At 50.3% G+C, this 5,185-nt stretch overlaps 1 long non-coding RNA gene across 4 annotated transcripts; it reads right to left on the reverse strand.

Moving 5' to 3' along the window:
• Window positions 1-684: 684 nt before the first annotated feature.
• On the reverse strand, window positions 685-5,175 carry LOC112481725. 4 transcript variants are annotated; one of them, XR_003047011.1, is made up of 4 exons: window positions 4,877-5,175; window positions 2,989-3,614; window positions 2,636-2,802; window positions 685-2,546 (listed from the first exon to the last, which is right to left on the reverse strand). It is a non-coding gene; the product is annotated as an uncharacterized LOC112481725 (long non-coding RNA). The 4 variants fall into 4 exon arrangements; XR_003047012.1 differs by having other exon boundaries at window positions 2,989-3,068; window positions 3,511-5,175; XR_003047010.1 differs by having other exon boundaries at window positions 2,989-3,125; window positions 3,511-5,175.
• Window positions 5,176-5,185: the final 10 nt, after the last annotated feature.

Raw genomic sequence — 5,185 nt, forward strand, 5'->3', positions numbered from 1 at the left:
CAGCCTCCGCCCCTAAAGAGAAAGAGAAATCAAGATGACGAAGAGGTCGGCGGATCTGTCCTTGATCATTCAACTATCCCCAGCTACATTTGGCTGCATTCCTTAAATTAGGTTTTTCTTTTCAGCTGTGGAGAAATGGCTTCCACAAGGCTATCAGAGTGTTCTTTGTAAACTGCTCTCTCTCCCTCTCTCTCTCTCTCTCTCTCTCTCTCTCTCTCTCTCTCTCTCTCTCTCACACACACCCACACACACACACACACACACACACACACAGAAGAGAGAGGAGCGAGGCCTCTGCTCTCTTTGTGGTTACCCTTTGGGCTTCATTTTTCCACGCATAACTCATCTGAGCCTTAAAACGACCCTGTGAGGGTGGTCCCTTATCACAGTTCCAAAAATCTGAAAAGTTCTGAAAAACCAAAGCACCTTAGTGACTTCTTTGGTGGAAAACTTAACCTGACCTCTGGTGAGGTTGTTTATAGTCTTGATTTGTCCTACTTGGTGCGTTTGATTATAGGGTGGAGTCTGGGCTCTGTACTATAGGGCATGTGTACCATATTCCCTTTCTGGAATTCCGACAAGCTATGAATTCCAAAACACGCATGGCCCCAAGAATTTAGGAAAAGGGAATATGGACCTGTGCACCTCTCCTTTATAGGTAATGAAGAAACCAAGCCTGAGAAATAAATTATACTAAACAGATTTGTATTGGACTTTGCTCTTCGTTGTCTAGCAAGCGGCAAGCCAGCGCATGTTAATCACAACAGGAAGCGGTAGGATTAATTTTGATTTTTAGAAAATGTCACCAGTGTCAAGTTGATAGGGAAGCCGGATTGGGAGGCAAAGCCTGGGTGCGAGGTCAAAACCAGAAGCCCTTGTTCTTTCTTCTACATCGATTGCCTCCTGCAATGGTTTTCACGTCCTTGCCTCCCATTCAATGCCATTCTCACCATGGCGCCTTCCACTCTATCCACCTACGCCCCCCTAACTGAAGCAGCTTTCACCGAGGTCACCAGATGCTCTCACAGGTCACCACTGACCTTCCTATTGCCCAATCCAGCCATCAGCTCTCAATCCTGTCTTGACTAGATTACTCAGCTGCGTTTGAGGCAAGAGGCCACTCCTTTGTCCTGAAAACTCCCTAGGTCCTTGGCTTTTTTGGTTCTACTCTTCCTCTCTCCTCCTTCGTTTCTCTGGCTTTTCCTGCTTTGCCTCTGTCCTGGCCTCCTTTGTACCCCCTGGTCCTTCGGCATCCAGTCCCGAGGTCCCAGACTTCGATTTCAACTTCTATAGCCCATCCTGGGCGATGCTCTGGGTCTTCAGGTCCACCCCATGCTCTGTGACTCCTGGAACTCTGATTAGTCCGGAATTCTTCCTGAAACTTCAGACTCATATATCCTGCCAGGCCCTGGGCTAACCCCAGAGTTCAATTTTGGGAGTTGAAAATAATTTCTTAGCAAATTGAAGCAATTTATAAGTAATAAGTGCTGCTTCCATTTTTGCTTATTTTCCTATTGCCATTGGCAAATTGTTAGCCACTCTTATACTACATTCGACTGCCAGGAATTCAATAACTATGTATTGTAGACTTTTTACAGGCCAGTCATTGTGCCAGACAAAGTGCTTATAAGCGAATAAGGTCAGAGGCAGAGATAATAAGGCAAGCTCACAAATACCTACTATTGAAGACAGAAAACACGTCACAGTAAGGGAGAGAGCAGTCTCATCTACAAGAGTTGGCAGTGTACGTGTTTACTTTCTCCTTTCTTTATCTTTTCCCAAAGGAGGAAGGTTTTGTTGTTGTTAAGACAGAGAGAAATAACTGGTTGTTTTTTAATTCTTCTGCTTGAAGCTCTTTGTGCCTTTTTCTTGTCCTCGGTTGTCTTCGAAAAATCATCAGCATCCTAGCTGTTCTAGACTCTAGGTTCTTAAATGGATTCTTAATTAATAATTATAATAACAGTCCACAGTGCTGTTGGCGTGCCAGGAACGTGGGTCACGGTGTTGATTTTCACGCGTTGAGTATTTAGGGAACCTACGATGTACCAGGGAGTCAGAGAAGCTCTGTTTTCTCTCGTCTCATCTCAGGTTTCATGGATTCAATGCACGGTGGTCAGGGGGAAACAAACTTGGTAAGAGCAGCCAGCCAGGAAACCAGTTTGTCCAGTAGCTGTGTCCAGGATGGATGGGAAGGACACCTGAGGGCATTCTGACGTGGACCAGGTCTCGGGGCAGCTTTGGCTCAGTGTCCAGCGGAGGGCAGTGGTGTGCAGACAGTCGCGTGGAGTCACGTACCTGAAGGCTGACTGGAAATGGTCCCCCATGGAGCACATACCCTCCAACGTGGCTGGGAAAGGTGTTGGTGAGTTTGGTTACCTCTGGTCAATCTCTTCCTTTCTGGAAAGAACCTCCGCTCTTATTTGATTGCCAGAAACTTCCGATCCAGTGAAATCCATTACTTATTTACTGAGCGCCTCTTCTCGTCAGTCACCCAGGCAGTGTGTGCTGCAGGGAAAACCAACACGTACAACAAGAAAGCTCACCTGCTGATGAGAACGGAAGAGGGTACAGGGTTCAGGCAAGTTTACAAATAATCAAAACCGAAGGCAGAAATAAGCATTTATGGAGCACCTACCACAACAGGGCGCAGGACACTGGGGATTCAAGAGGGTCCGAGCATCCCCTGCCCACCCAGGCGTTTGGGTGGGATGGGGGTGTGTCTGTGGGATCTGCCCAGGGCTGACGCTCAGGTAACCACGTTCAGCTTTCAGGGATTCTGGGATCAGAAGCCCTGCAGTTTGCCTAGGGACAGAAAAGATAAGGACAGCCTTGAGGCTGGGGGTGGGGTACAAACGAAGAGGAGGGAGGGGCCCGGGCGGAGATAGAGGTCACCCTAAGAAACAAAGGCCCTTCCCAGAGCCCTGCGGGAGGGACTGGGAGATCAAAGACGGCGTTAGCACCCTCAGGCCACCCGCACCAACAAGGCACCCCTCAGGCCTGTCTCAGGGCTCCTGGAGGCTGCGTCTCGCTGTCCCAGCACCTCGCTCCGGAATGCTGACATTTCCATACTTAGGGCAGGCAGCGATCCATTTAAGGCGTAACAGATTGAGGCAGAATGAACGTACCTCAAAAAAACAACAGAGGGGAAAAGCCTTGTTTTTTTCCAAGACCATTGAGAGCCTTGGGGATCAGAAAGGCCACCCTCAGTGCGGCCTCCTCTGGGGCAAGCTGGGTCAGGCCAGGTCACATGCTAGGAGTTCTAGAGACCAGAGGCCAAAGGCCGGGGCCATTGAGATTCCAGAGGCTCCTGGCTTGTCAGTTTCATCTGAAACTGATTAAAATGAAATGCAAACCCAAGTAGCTGGGAAGAAAAGGTCAGAATTTTTCCCCCCACCTGCTGGCCTCCCTCCTCCTCAGCACACTGTGCTCTGGCCTGGGTCCCACGGCTGCTCAGATTTCCCCCGCTTGCCGTGAACCCCAGAGAATGGCCCCATTGTCAATGAGACAAACCAAAATAGCAGCATCTTCTGTTCTCTGCCTTGAGGAGATTCACTTAAAACCCCACAGTCCCAGATGTGGCCGACAATGGAAGTTGTTGTTGCAAATTAGTGATCCTGGAACAGATGAGAGGCAGGTAGTGGAAAGCAGCCAGCATGGTGGGTTGGGTGGTGGAGAGAACAAAAAACACAGTCACTCCATTAACCCAATTAGCCAGCCTTACTGGCAGGAATTCTGTCAATCACCTGGGAAGCAAGGTGGGAAAAGGGGACAACTAACTGGTGGGGGCCGACAGGGCCTGGGTGATGCAGAAGGCGGGGTTGATGCTGGGACCAAAGCACTAGGAATAAAACTTCAGTTATTTCTAGGCTGGTAAAAGTTATTTTTATCATTTTTAAAATGTTCTGGATTTTTTTTTCTAACCATGCCCTGGAGCATTTGGATGAATGGTGTTTGCGTTAATTAATAAATCAGATGACATCTCCACTCAGCGGCGGGCTCTGCCGTGGAAACAATCCGGGTGGCCTGGGAAATGGTGAGTGTGGACTCTCGGTTGATCACAGCTGTCATGTCCTCAGTCATTCAGTCCAACAAGTCAATCAACACATTATCCTGAGCATCTGCTTGGTACTCGCTGGGGTTTGGTGAGAAGAGGGGTTTAGTTAGACACAGCACGAAAAAGGCACTGTTTATATGCATGACTCGCTGTGAGAAGCAGTGTTTACAATCGAGTCACAAAATTCTACGGCGCAGAGAAGAGAGAGGTTAACTGAGGGCAGGCATCAGAAAAAGCTGCACAGAGGACCTGGATTTTGAAGACAAAGGTTGGATTCTGGTAGATGGAATAGCTGGGCTTTTGGATACAGAGAGGGTGTGAGCAAAGGTACAGAGACAGACTTTTATGGAGCAGGTGCAGCCCTTCCCGGGGGAGGCTGGGGTCCTCCGAGTACGGTGGGCTTAGCGGCAGAGATGCTCAGGATGACCGGTTGCGAACGAGGGCATCGGCGTGGGCAGCGACGACTGGAAACGGGGTGAGCAGGGTCCTCCCACTCGCCGATCTTGACTTTCTCTTTTAGAGGCCGTGGGCGAGGGACTGGCCTGGGAGCCTGGCGCGGCCACCTGGGGCTGCAGGAAGCAGGGCACTGATAACCACAGCCTCATGGTGGCCAGTAAAGGGAGACAGGGAAACCTACCAAGCTCAGTGCCCTGGTGACCATGGAGGACAAACGGAGAAGATGATCCCAGCCCCTGGGGACATCATGTCTGACGAGGCGCCCGTCCCGTCTCCTTCCCCACTCAGACCCCAGAGCATCGTCCCTCAGCTCCCCCGGCCTCTCGCTCCGTTGTCACTCCCTCCGCCCGTCATTGTAGCTCTCACCCCGTTTCTCTCCTTGGCTCTGATTCCTCCCTCGCCTCAACCAGCATTCCAGCCACCGTGAGAGAGAGGACAGTAAAACATGCAAAACTTTTGTCTTCAGGACAAAAATGAGGGGTCGTGTGTCTCCGGCGTTTGCCCAGTTCCAAGGCTGGTGTGTCTGGTATCTCGAGCTCCTGCTAAGCTCAGTTTCCCTTTATGGTTGGTCTGTCTTCAGGGCTGCAGGGCGGGAGGGCAGCCTCTGACCCGGGTAACCAAACACCTCCGTCAGGACCCTGCAGACAGTACTGCTCAGTAAATATTTGCTAATGG

The sequence above is a fragment of the Pteropus alecto genome, unplaced genomic scaffold (genome assembly GCF_000325575.1).
Source record: "Pteropus alecto unplaced genomic scaffold, ASM32557v1 scaffold115, whole genome shotgun sequence".
NCBI lineage: Eukaryota > Metazoa > Chordata > Mammalia > Chiroptera > Pteropodidae > Pteropus > Pteropus alecto.